Here is a 13,578-nt window from a genome sequence, read left to right as displayed (position 1 = left end):
ATGAGTAAGCAATAACTTCAATCAATTTTTAAGCGAAAAATCGCTTGCAGACAAACAATTTTCACTCTTTGCAGAGTCACACAACCTAGCACAGAAGACCTATTCCCCAACAACTCCCGAAAGACTCGACCGTGCTCTGATACCACAATGTAACACCCCGATTTCGGTGGCGTCACTTTAGTAACCAAAAGTAAACTTAATGCGGAAAAACGTAAATATTTTTTTTTTATAATAATAACTAAGACAAGACTGAATTAAATAAAACCCAAAAGCGAAAAGCAATAAAACTAATATACAATATATATAAACAGCCCCCGCTGTAAGTAGCGACCTCGTCACGAGTAACCTCCAGTGACGGAAAGAAAAGTGCGACGCCCGTAGGCAATATATACAAACCAAATGAAAAGGGTGAAGTGCCCGCAACACCATCCCTCAAAACTGAGAATCAGCTGACCCAATGGCCTGAAAATAAGACCTCCTAAGTCCAACCAACTCTCTGTGATCCCCGTAAGGAAACCACACAAAAAGCTATAGGCGGATCTACCCTGTCCCCTAAGTAACAAATGAAGCAAGACTGTCAGAGCTAAAACTCTACTCCTACACTAATCCTAACTCGAGGAGCTCATACCAACACTCAAAACTATGTGCTAGCATGATCGTCGTCTGAATCAGAATCCAGAACGACCAAGTCTACTAACCCTATCCGTCCTCCCCTCGCAACCGCAGTGCGCTCCGATGCTGGACTCACGAGCTTAGGGCCCGAACCCTGATCATCAATGATCGCAACGGAGGGTGCACTAGACCCTGCCGAAGGCACTCCCACTGGAATCTCCTCTGAGGGATCCTCCTCCTCTGAAGATGACGGTGGCGGCGGTGGTCCTCCGAATCCTGGTCCGCAGTGAACGCCCGGTGGCAAGTTGAAGCTGATAGAGCATCGCCTCAACACTCCTGACCTCAAGAGTCCTCCACTGTCCACGTGATCCTCCATGATACGCCCCGAATACGTCGCTCGGTGGCTCGCGGGGTCAACCACCCACGACCCGGGGTCGTCCTGATCGATCATCTCATACCTAATCCCCCCCGAAGGGTGGACCATGGTGTACCAGTCCGCAATATTCATCTGACAAAAGGCGTTGTCCGCCAAAACACACACAGAAGACGCGAGGGTCAACTCTAAAGAACTATGTAGATAATAAACCCAATAGGTACAATTAATAGATAGCCACTTAGGCTTATAACTAGAGATATCATTCCTAGGGTTGCATGTTCCACAAAATCATAACGACAATAATAACAATTAGCATGTTCCAAGTAAGTTTATCAAATAGCAACCACACTCATCAACTAAGTCAGTATGCATGTTGCGTGATATGTATGCAGGTTAACCCAGTCAACCAATATGCAATCCGGAACGGATGGACATCATCGGATCAGCCCTTCACCAGCCACGGTGGTGCCATTTCGGCCCGTGATGTCTCTTACTCCCACTGGGTAGTCAGATCAGCAGTAAACCCGTAGGTCTGCCATTTCGGTCTGCTACAAGAGACGTCTACAAACGCTCTTTCACGGCATTCCGGGTCTTATGACCATTTTGGAAACCGACGAGGTCCAGAGTACGTCCTGTGTTAATACCTCATTAATGTTGCATGTATGCAAAATGATTAGTCAAACAACGTCTCCGACCTCACTCGACACGTCGCCACGTGTTCTAGGGAAGTTAAAGTCTCTAAAAGCTTACCCTAAGGTAAAGTCGATTCTGCGACCAAAAGACACACTTCATAACGACACATAGCTGCTCCAACAGCACCACAACACACGCTGCTCCAACAGCACAATAACACACGCTGCTCCAACAGCACAACAATAAACGCTGCTCCAACAGCACAACATCAAACGCTGCTCCAACAGTACAACAATAAACGCTGCTCCCACAGCACAACATCAAACGCTGCTCCAACAGCACAACGACAACATACTCAACACTTGGATCCGACGACACTCCTCGTTTTCCAAAATTAAGATTTCACTTCCAATGCCTTCCTTCGAGGTTGTTATCATTACTTAAAGATTTAGAGGTTATTTAAGGTCTTATGAGTTTTCTTTATAAAATAGATTCCATTTTGTCTTATCGCAAGTCTTATACATTTGCAGGATTTCCCAATCCCAAGTCGCTTCCAGAGGATGTCTCGATCCACTAAACAAAATCAAGGCCCGAACCTCGTTCGTCCTATCAAACTTTCTCAAAACTCTCAAAATAAAATCGGCATGACCTGCCCGCTATTCTCACCATTCAGAATCTCAGATTCCAGTACAGAGCATATTTAAATCATCACAATCAACAACATGTCATATATCAAGAAATCTCAACATTAACACTTAGCACTTAGCATATAAAGCATGCACCACACATCCTAGATTACCCACATAGCACATAGCATGTAAGTCAATCTTCAAAAACATTCAGTAGATGAATCATCTACATTGTCAGCCGAAGCCTCAGAAAACATTTTCAATCACACACAATCTCAGTGCATAAACAGTAAACAATGTCGAAACATCGACCCTAAGCATTAACTAGAGATTCAGTGAGAAGCCCTCACCTGAAGGTTCTCCAGTATGATCGTCAAGCGCTTCCTCGCACTCAAAGTGTTGTTCCTCAGGAAATTCCTCAAAAGTTCCTTTAAAACAAAATCACAGAAATACTATCAGAATCTATCGGAAACTAAGCTATCGATACTTACTAAGGTTACTCGAAGTAATCTATACTCTAAGGTACGATAATCTAGCGCGAAAGACAAGTTTTCGGAAAAAGGAAATTTCTTCCTCCCCCTTAATAGGGCTCGGCCACTTTGGCTAATTATGGGGCTCGATTTTTCTTCGATCAAACTTGGTTCCTATGCTTTCATAAGCCGTAACTAAGGGTATTCTGAACTCGGAAAAATTATCGGATCAAAAACTGTCGCAGGGGTATTTTGGTCATGATTTTTAACTTAGGATTTTCAAAACTGAAATCCCAAAAATAAAATTTTGCAGGGACGTCACCAACGACGTTTATGACAACTAATCCTACTAGCACTAAGCTAAGGCGATAGTTTTCAGCCTAGAGGTTGGTACTTTACTAAAAAACTACATAAATGGGTATTTTAGGCTAGAATTGATTCCGGCGGAATTCCGGCGACATAACGGAAAATCTAACCCGGCAGAAGTGATCTTGGGCACATATAGAAGAGGTTTAGAATCAGAAATGAAAGATTCAGGATAGTTTTACAAAAACCCATAAACTATCCACTCAGAAAACTCTACAGAAAAGCTATGGAAAAAGCGATCAGAGGTAAGGATTAGCGACTATACCTCGAAACCTTGAAGCAGCAACTGATTAATCAACGATCAAGCAAGGTTTGAACAAAAACTCTTCTTCCTTCTTCCTTGGATGAGCTCGCGGATTTGAGGGGAGAAAATGGAGGAAAATTTGAGTTTTTCTTCCTTTCTTTGCTATATATAAAGGTTGGAAATTCGCGGGAAAATGAAAGTTTCGCGAATCTGATTTTTCCGGCGACATTCTCCGTGAATTAATAGATATGTTCTGGCAAAAGAATTCCAAAACTATAAAGAGGTCTCCTTGTATTTTTGGCAACTAATGCAAAGTCGGTGTAAAACTATTTTACCCGATAAGTTGCTTTTTGCATCGAATGTCGGAATGGAAAACTTCCTTCTGAAGAAAGATTGAAATCATCAAGAGAAATGGGTGTACGCGTGTAGAATATCCATTTGAAGCTCTGAATAGATAAAGTCTTCATTGTCGAGAAATTCTAGGGTTTTGAAATACCAGGGATTCGGTTTCGGCAAACTTCCGATGATTGGAATCGGACGTTCGTAGATCCTAGAGTTTCGCCTCGAAACGATTGTTATATATGGAAGAAGAGAAATTCTAACATTTCTCTGAAGATTTTTGGAATTAACTGCCATCGTGCCTAAAAGTGAAAATTAGCTATATACTAGGGTTTCTGACCTAGGTTTAAGCGTAAAACGTTCGTACTATAACTTTTATCGATCATAATGCAATCCTTGAACTTTTCCTGAACTTTCTCCTTCATAAATATATTTCATTTAATAAACTTTCGTTCAGGTTTCCCTTCACATTACATCCACCCTAATCGTGAATAAGAAGTTTATTCACTTAGCATAAACTTAAAAACTCGGGCCTTACATTAACCAATGTTATTTCTATTTCAAACAATGAACATAAAATCCTGTTTATCAATCTTTTGACAAAAAACGTGTTTAAATGTAGGATTTCATCTCCATAAGTACAAGGTTTTATTCATACTGGGAGCACATAATTGATGGTCGTGAGGTTATGGTTGTCGACCCCAATGGAAATACTAGGCAAGTGAAAGTAGGCTTAAACAATGGCAAACCTGCATTTACCAATGGAGTCCGTGAGTTGGTTGCTTTTTACTCATTGACCGAGAGAGCATTGTTCAACTTTGAGTTTATTCTCCCACTTACTTTTAACATCCGCATTTTTGCTTATCATGGACCTGAGATTCAGTACCCAAGAAATGAAAATGTCCCAGAGGTAATCATCCTTGACTCTGATTCTGATTCTGATCCTGATTCTGATACTGGGCCTGCCGGTGAACCAAACATTCAATGGGAAAAGGTTGTAACTGACAAATATGTGAGAGGTAGAGTACCTTTGGTAAGTTCGACTCAATATCTTTTCTTATTTTTACGATTCTTTACTTTGATAGCTCAACATCTTGTTGCACCTCCTCATTTCATGATAAATTTCCATTTAAATGTTGCAGAATTTACCAGCAAAGGTTGTCCACAAACTCGACCTTCATGGAATGACATCTTTACATGTCAGGGTATTGAATTCAAACTTGGCTGCGGATTGTGTCATAACTCGAGCTGAAAGAAACAAGAATGAGGCCCATTTAATTACGGGGTGGTATAAGTTGTGCAAGGACCTATACATGTCCCCTGGAAACAAGCTCATTTTCACCTTTCTCCCACTTGAACTTGAACTGCTCCTGCGTGTTGTGCGCAACTAGATCGTTTAGACTTTTATTAAGTTCTATGTTTAGGAACAAAAACTAGACTACCATGTCATAAGCGGCTTATGTCACTTTGCATTTTATGTTCTTGTTGTTTTATTGAACTACCCCCTAGTATGCATGGAAGCATTCTACTCTACTGTTATGGCCTACATATGGGTGTATTTGTATCAGATATTGTTTGTTATCACTTACTGTTATGGCCTACTTGTATGGCCTACTTGTATCACTTACTATTTCTACCTAATTATGTTTGACATGTTTCAGTTTCATGTGTAATGTGTTTGCAAATTTTGTGATTTTCATTCTACCTAAGGTGTATGCAATTACATTTTCACTTAATGCATCATAGGTCCAACACAGACCATCCATTTCCAATGGTATTGATGTCCCAGAACTGACCTTAAATTCCTTAGGTGATAACTGGCTGGAATTATAAAGCAACGTGTTTTGATGTTTTGCTTAATACTAAACATGAGGAGCAAATGAAGTGGGCTGCATTTCACTCCAATAATTTCACTAATTCAGGTGAAATGGATATAAGATTCCTTCACTTTGCTAGTAAAGCAATATCCATTCAGATAATTATTTTATTTTTTTGACATCAAGATCCATTCATACAAAAAGGAAAACAAGCATATGAATTCCATTTTCGTATGAATTCTCATTTTTTTGACATTCATCCATCCATTCATATGAATTCTCATTCAATTCTCCTTTCAATAACCAACCATGAGATCATAAATATAGTTCATTCCATTTTCTTCTGTCAAAGGAAAAAAAAAATTAGAATTTACAACAAAACCCGGCTTGCACGGGTATTCCAGTGTATGAGAACATACTTAACCACAATTTTCTTAAACCAAACGGTGATCTCAGAAGTAAAATTACACCTCTCATATGGGAACCCAATTTTACCATGAAGAAAAAGGTTACTATATATAGCTGCCTCATAAATAGAATACAAGTGAGATCATCCACTAGAAAATAAACTGACATTACAGCAGGGAGGGATTCCTCAAATACACAAAAAGGGCAAAACTAATATTTCTACAGCGACTATCTAGCCTAGTATTAAATCCAAATAAAACATAAATCCAATTGCCTTGGAGGAATACACCCTTTGTAACTTGATATTCAATGATACCTTCATTCTGAAAAAGTATACCAATCGAAGGAACTTCACCGAACCTATTCTGTACAAGGGATTTCAAGCGATCCGTTCCCCCCGTTTGCGTAGAGTTCATCGGAAATCCAAACATGCATGGAATCAAAAGATGGTGTTTGCTTACAAACTGGCCACATCATTAATAACAGCAGTGGTCAGGGTTCTCTGTTCCGAGGACTCCGACTTGGAGGTCAATGAAGGTAAAGTGAGGGACTCAGGAGCAGCTTCGGTTGCAAACTCTTCACTTGCAGGGGCATGTGCAGGCTGCAAAGGCGAGTATGTGAAAGAAAGATCTCTGTTGGCAGAAAGAGCTAGGAGCTCCTTCTCCTCTAATCCTTTGGTTGGTCCCAAACTGCATCTATCGGGAGTGTGTTTGGCCAATGCATCTCTAAACTTCTTGATCTGTAATTGAAATCAAACTTCATCAGTTAACTTCACATCAGTTAACACATGCACAACTTGATCAATAATAAATCTATCATTACCATGATTCAACAGAGTACATGAAGAACCCAACAGGAAACACATGCATTCCAAACATATATCATTCAAATAGTGTGAAAAATGTTGAACGAATGGTCTCATGTTGAAAGCATTCTTCAGGTTTGTAATGAACAATTAGTCAGATGTCAATAAAAAGCATAGCTACTGAGCATACTAGTATGATTGGATCAGCTTTTCTTTCATCAGGATTAATTCAGAAACCCATAAGTTACACACAGAAGCTTCTCCAAACATGCCAATTGATTCTAACTTCAAAATCAATTGTAAAAGAGTTTCCAATCATGTCAAATCTCCTAAACTAAACAACAACCATTGCTATGCTACCACATCTAAATGCATAGTATAAATTTAATAAAATTGACATGGTATGTATAACTAACCATGGCATTTGTGCAGCTAAAGCTTCATAAGCGACCATGAGCGCCTCTATAAAAGCGGAACAAGGGAAGAACATGAACGTTAAGGCTATAACACATAGATTTATGCTCCTCATGATTCAAATGAAGTAACTGAACATCAGGATTCATCTCAGCCAGTTGACAATTCTGCAATACCAAAACGACCTCAGAAACAAAATCAACAATTACAAACAATGCAAAACCATGAATACACTCATGGAGGTTGATTGATCTATGAATGAATCAGCTCAAGGGTGAAGAAGAATAATACCTTAGGATGAAGGGCTTTGCATCCACCACAACCAGGAGGGAAGAAATCAACAATCACAAGCTAATCCCCTGCGAAGCGAGTCAACAAGGTCTCGGAAGTCACCTCTCTCATGTTTGGCTGAAGACCCTTCTCCCACCAGCGAATCAACAATCACCCTTCTCCCAAGACTACGCCGCACTTCACTCGATCTAGGTCTGCAAGAGAGAGGGGAGGGTGAGAGAGAACAAAGATCGGTGACGTCACACACCCGGGTCCTACAAAGGGGTTCCTTATGCAATTTTTCCCAATTCTTCCAAAAACATAAACCGAACCTGCTTGCCAAGTCTAAGGTAACAGATCTTTACCGCATCCTTTAAAAATTATAAAATGAACGGTGGATAAGGGTGGTCCATCGATGGACCGTTTTTAAAACTTTCCACCCTAGTGGGAACCTAAGTATTAGGGAGAACTAACTTAACCTTAAAGCTAGCTAGGTTGTTTTACCCTTTATAAACATTTACTTGACCACATTTCTAGCCAATGTATGGGACTTCTAACACCTCCTCACGGCCATGGCTGGACATTTAAAGCGTGTAATAAACATCAACGGGTGACCCAAATATGAGAGGTTTGCACAAGAAATTGATCTAGGATGAACTCTGATATCATAATAGAATTATGGAGGTATAACTCAACCCAAAAACTAGCCTAGCTCAAGAGTTGAGTTATTTTATTAGAAGTATAAATTTTAATGTAATAAAAATAATTATATATATCTAATTAAACTTATTTTCTTGATTTATAGAGAAATAATTATTTAGTTTATTTTGTGTTTAATTGAGTAAAAATATAGTTTTTCTTATTTTAAGGAGAGAAAAAAAATTGATAAAAATAAATTAAATTCCGAAAATTTGTTTGAAAAAAATGATTCCTATATAATTATGAGTTTTAGGAATTAACTTTGAATTTTTAGGATTAATTTATGAGGTGTTAGTTTTCAATTCAATTTCTAACTTTAAATTAAGAAATAAAGGTGGACTAATTGCCCGTCAAAAAAAAAGGTGGACTGATTGGAGAAAATAAATTTTGACTTTATTAAGAAATAATTATCTTAAAATCTGATTGGTTGACGGTGTAAAAAAACTTTACACCGTCGGTGCATCAAAATTAAACTCTTATCTAAAATATAATTTTTATTTTTTTTGAATAATTTTTAGTACTTTTCAAAAAAGAAGAATAATTTTTAGTAGAATTGAATTTTTGAATAATTAATGAAGATTCAACTATCACATGCAGTGTTATCAGACTCGGACCGGTAATCGACTCGATCGAGGCACTGGGTCAATGAGTCAATGGTTCAACCACTGGGTCACTGGTTGAACCGTTTGACTCGGTTGACAAAAAAAAATTCAAAATACCATAACAGTTATGAAGCAAGCTCAAGATTGAAACTTTTTGGCATTTAAAAAAGAAGAGATAAAATCACAATTATGTTGTCCTAGTAGCAAAGAAGTGAGCTAACAGGCCCAAACTCATCAGTTCGCTAGAAATAATCCACAAATGTAAACTAGAGATAAAAAACAATCGGAAAAAACTAGAAGAAGCTAGAATAGTAAAATAGTTTATGAATTTTACTCGAATTTATCTATAAGTCTATCTAACTGGGATTTCTAGTGAGGTTGCCCAATAGCAAAGACTGATCACTGACATAAACAAATCATTTCACACTTTGACCCAAAAAAGAAAACAACATGCACAGAGACATAAACAATGTTCATCGCCTCATCGGTTTTCCTTCATGGTTCCATTTCTTCCCTCCCACCAGCTTTCTCTCCACTATCACTCACATTCTGCAAGTGTCCATTTATAACAACTTGAACTTTTGACCTTTTCATTCACTCAGCTTCTCAAAATTGCCCAAGAATTCTTCAATTTTTTGGTTTCTTCTCTCTGTAAAAAGGTCCTGAAAAAGACGGAGCCAGCCAACGATGTAAGGCCCAAGTTTTTCAGTTTATACCAAGTGAATAAATTCTTATTCACCAGTAGGTTTGATGCATGGTGAAGGGAAACCTGAACAAGAGTTTAGTAAATGAAATAAATGTATGAAGGAGAAAGTTCAGGAAAAGTCTGAGGTTCGTATTGAAGTCGATAAAAGTTATAGCACGATCGTTTTACGCTTAAACCTAGGTCAGAAACCCTAGTATATAGCTAATTTTCACTTTTAGGCACGACGGAAGTTAATTCCAAAAATCTTCAGAGAAATGTTAGAACTTCTCTTTTTCCATATATCACAATCGTTTCGAGGCGAAACTCTAGGATCTACGAACGTCCGATTCCAATCATCGGAAGTTTGCCGAAACCGAATCCCTGGTATTTCAAAACCCTAGAATTCTCGACAATGAAGACTTTTTCTATTCAGAGCTTCAAATGAATATTCCACACGCGTACACCCATTTCTCTTGATGATTTCAATCTTTCTTCCGAAGGAAGTTTTCCATTCCGACATCCGATGCAAAAAGCAACTTATCGGGTAAAATAGTTTTATACCGACTATGCTTTAGTTGCCAAAAATACAAAGAGACCTCATTTTAGTTTTGGAATTCTTTCGCCAAAACATATCTATTAATTCATGGAGAATGAAGTCGGAAAAATCAGATTCGCGAAACTTTCATTTTCCCGCGAATTTCCATCTTCTATATATAGCAAACAAGTGAGAAAAAAACACAAAACTCCTCCATTTTCTCTCCTCAAGGCCGCGAGTTCATCCAAGGAAGAAGGAAGAAGAATTTTCTTCATTACTTGCTTGATCGTTGATCCATTAGTTGCTGCTTCAAGGTTTCGAGGTATAGTCGCTAATCCTTACCTCTGATCGCTTTTTCCATAGCTTTTCTGTAGACTTTTCTGAGCTGATAGTTTATGGGTTTTTGCAAAACTATCCCGAATCTTTCATTTCTGATTCTAAACCTCTTCTTTATGTGCCCAAGATCACTTCTGCCGGATTAGATTTTCCGTTATGTCGCCGGAATTCCGCCGGAATCAATTTTAGCCTAAAATACCCATTTTTGGAGTTTTTGGAGTAAAGCTTCAACCTTTAGGCTGAAAACTATCGCCTTAGCTTAGTGCTAGTAGGATTAGTTGTCATAAACGTCGTTGGTGACGTCCCTGCAAAATTTGGTTTTTGGGATTTCAGTTTTGAAAATCCTTAGTTAAAAATCATGACCAAAATACCCCTGCGACAGTTTTTGATCCGATAATTTTTCCGAGTTCAGAATACCCTTAGTTACGGCTTATGAAAGCATAGGAACCAAGTTTGATCGAAGAAAAATCGAGCCCCATAATTGCACAAAGTGGCCGAGCCCTATTAGGGGGGAGGAGGAAAATTTCCTTTTCCGAAAACTTGTCTTTCGCGCTAGTTTATCGTACCTTAGGGTATAGATTACTTCGAGTCACCTTAGTAAGTATCGATAGCTTAGTTTCCGATAGATTCTGATAGTATTCTGTGATTTTATTGTAAAGGTGCTTTTGAGGATTTCCCCGAGGACCAACACTTTGAGAGCGAGGAAGCACTAGTTGATCATTCTGGAGAACTTTCAGGTGAGGGCTTCTCACTGAATCTCTAGTTAATGCTTAGGGTCGATGTTTTCGACATTGTTTATTTTTTATGCACTGGATTGTGTGTGATTGGAAAATGTTTTCTGAGGCTTCGGCTGACAATGTAGATGATTCATCTACTGAATGTTTTTGAGATTGACTTACATGCTATGTGCTATGTGGGTAATCTAGGATGTGTGGTGCATGCTTTATATGCTAAGTGCTAAGTGTTTATGATGCGATTTATTGATATATGACATGTTGTTGATTGTGATGATTTAAATATGCTCTGTACTGGAATCTGAGATTCTGAATGGTGAGAATAGCGGGCAGGTCATGCCGATTTTATTTTGAGAGTTTTGAGAAAGTTTGATAGGACGAACGAGGTTCGGGCCTTAATTTTGTTTAGTGGATCGAGACCTCCTCTGGAAGCGACTTGGGATTGGGAGATCCTGAAAATTTATAAGACTTGCGATAAGACAAAATGGAATCTATTTTATAAAGAAAATTCATAAGAACTTAAATAACCTCAAAATCTTTAAGTAATGATAACAACCTCGAAGGAAGGCATTGGAAGTCAAATCATAGTTTTGGAAAAACGAGGTGTGTCGTCGGATCCAAGTGTTGAGTTTGTTGTTGTGCTGTTGGAGCAGCGTTTGTTGTTGTGCTGTTGGAGCAGCGTTTATTGTTGTGCTGTTGGAGCAGCGTTTGTTATTGTGCTGTTGGAGCAGCGTTTGTTGTGGTGCTGTTGGAGCAGCTATGTGTCGTTATGAAGTGTGACTTTTGGTCGCAGAATCGACTTTACCTTAGGGTAAGCTTTTAGAGACTTTAACTTCCCTAGAACACGTGGCGACGTGTCGAGTGAGGATGGAGACGTTGTTTGACTAATCATTTTGCATACATGCAACATTAATGGGGTATTAACACAGGACGTACTCTGGACCTCGTCGGTTTCCAAAATGGTCATAAGACCCGGAATGCCGTGAAAGAGCGTTTATAGACGTCTCTTGTAGCAGACCGAAATGGCAGACCTACGGGTTTACTGCTGATCTGGCTACCTTTGTGTGGTGTAAGAGGCACGCGGGCCGAAATGGTTCCACCGTGGCTGGTGTTAGGGCTGATCCGTTTGATGTCCATCCCTTTCCGGAATGCATGTGGTTAACTGGGTTAACCTGCATATCATTTCATGCCACATGCATACTGACTTAGTGATGAGTGTGTTTGATACTTGTTAGTTCTACTGGATGCATGTTAACTGTGTTTTACTGTCGTTATATTCTTTGTGGAATAATGCAACCCTAGGATGTTATCCCTAGTTATAAGCCTAAGTGGCTAATCCTTTAATGGTATCTATTGGTGGTATTATTTATATAATTCTTTGGAGTTGACCCTCGCGTCTTCTGTGTGTGCTTTGGCGAACAAACGCCCTTTGTCAGATGTCTTTGGCGGGCTGATTCATGATGGTTCATCCTTCGGGAGGAACTAGGGTTGAGATGCAGGAACTGGAGCGTATCGCGGTTGCGAGAGGAGGACGGATGGTGTACGTAGACTAGGTCGTTCTGGATTCAGATTCGGACGACGATCACGCTAGCATGTAGGATTGAGTGTTAGTGTGAGCTCCTCGATATGGGATTAGTGTAGGAGTAGAGTCTTAGCTCTGAACATCATTTGTTTCATTCGGGACAGGGTAGTTTCCCACCTATAGCTTTTTGTGTGGTTTCGTTATGGGAATCACAGAGAGTTGGTTGGACTTAGGAAGTCTTGTTTCAGGCCGATGGGCCAGCTTATTCTCATTTTGAGGGATAGTGTTGCGGACACTTAACCTTTTCTTTTGGTTTGTACTTTTGCCTACGGGCGCTACTCTTCTATTACCCGTCACTGGAGGTTCACTCGTGACGAGGTTGCTACTTACAGCGGGGGCTGTTTATATATTGTATATTAGTTTTATTACTTTTCGCACTTGGGTTTTATTTATTTCAGTCTTGTCTTAGTTATAATCGAAAAAAAAATATATATTCACGTTTTTCCGCATTAAGTTTACTTTTGGTTACTAAAGTGACGCCACCGAAATCGGGGTGTTACAAACGAGCCCGGGCAAGAGCCCAGGGTCGCCGAGCCACCGCCCACAATCTCACCCTCTTTTCTTCAATTTTGAAATTCCACAACTTCACATGACCCAATTTAGATTCTAATCCATTCTTCACTTCTTCAATTTCTTCTTCTTCTTCTGGGTTGGCAAAAAAAATGAAGAGAGATCACCAAGATAGCTGCAAAGGAGGCAACACTGGGAGTGGGAGGAACAGTGTTGGTACTGTGAAAGGTGAATGCTCGTCAATGCCGAACGGCAAGGCCAAGATGTAGGAGGAGGAACACGGCGGCGCCGCCGGAGTGGATGAGCTTCTGGCGGCTTTAGGTTACAAGGTGCGTTCCTCCGACAAGGCTGATGTTGCCTAGAAGCTGGAGCAGCTTGGGATGGTGATGGGTAGTGCCCATGAAGATGGAATCTCACACCTTGCTTCTGATACCGTTCACTACGACCCGTGAACCGTGAGCAAGGCGTGGTGGAGCGGCGACGCAGGCTGGAATTGGAAGCCGCAATCGATG

At 39.7% G+C, this 13,578-nt stretch overlaps 1 pseudogene; it reads right to left on the bottom strand.

The window, feature by feature from the left end:
• Positions 1 to 6,351: 6,351 nt before the first annotated feature.
• Positions 6,352 to 7,548, bottom strand: LOC130747786 (thioredoxin-like 1-1, chloroplastic; annotated as a pseudogene).
• Between the last annotated feature and the right edge of the window lie 6,030 nt (positions 7,549 to 13,578).

The sequence above is a fragment of the Lotus japonicus genome, chromosome 1, assembly GCF_012489685.1.
Source record: "Lotus japonicus ecotype B-129 chromosome 1, LjGifu_v1.2".
In the NCBI taxonomy this organism is placed as follows: domain Eukaryota; kingdom Viridiplantae; phylum Streptophyta; class Magnoliopsida; order Fabales; family Fabaceae; genus Lotus; species Lotus japonicus.
This window is presented reverse-complemented; position numbering and strand designations above follow the sequence as displayed.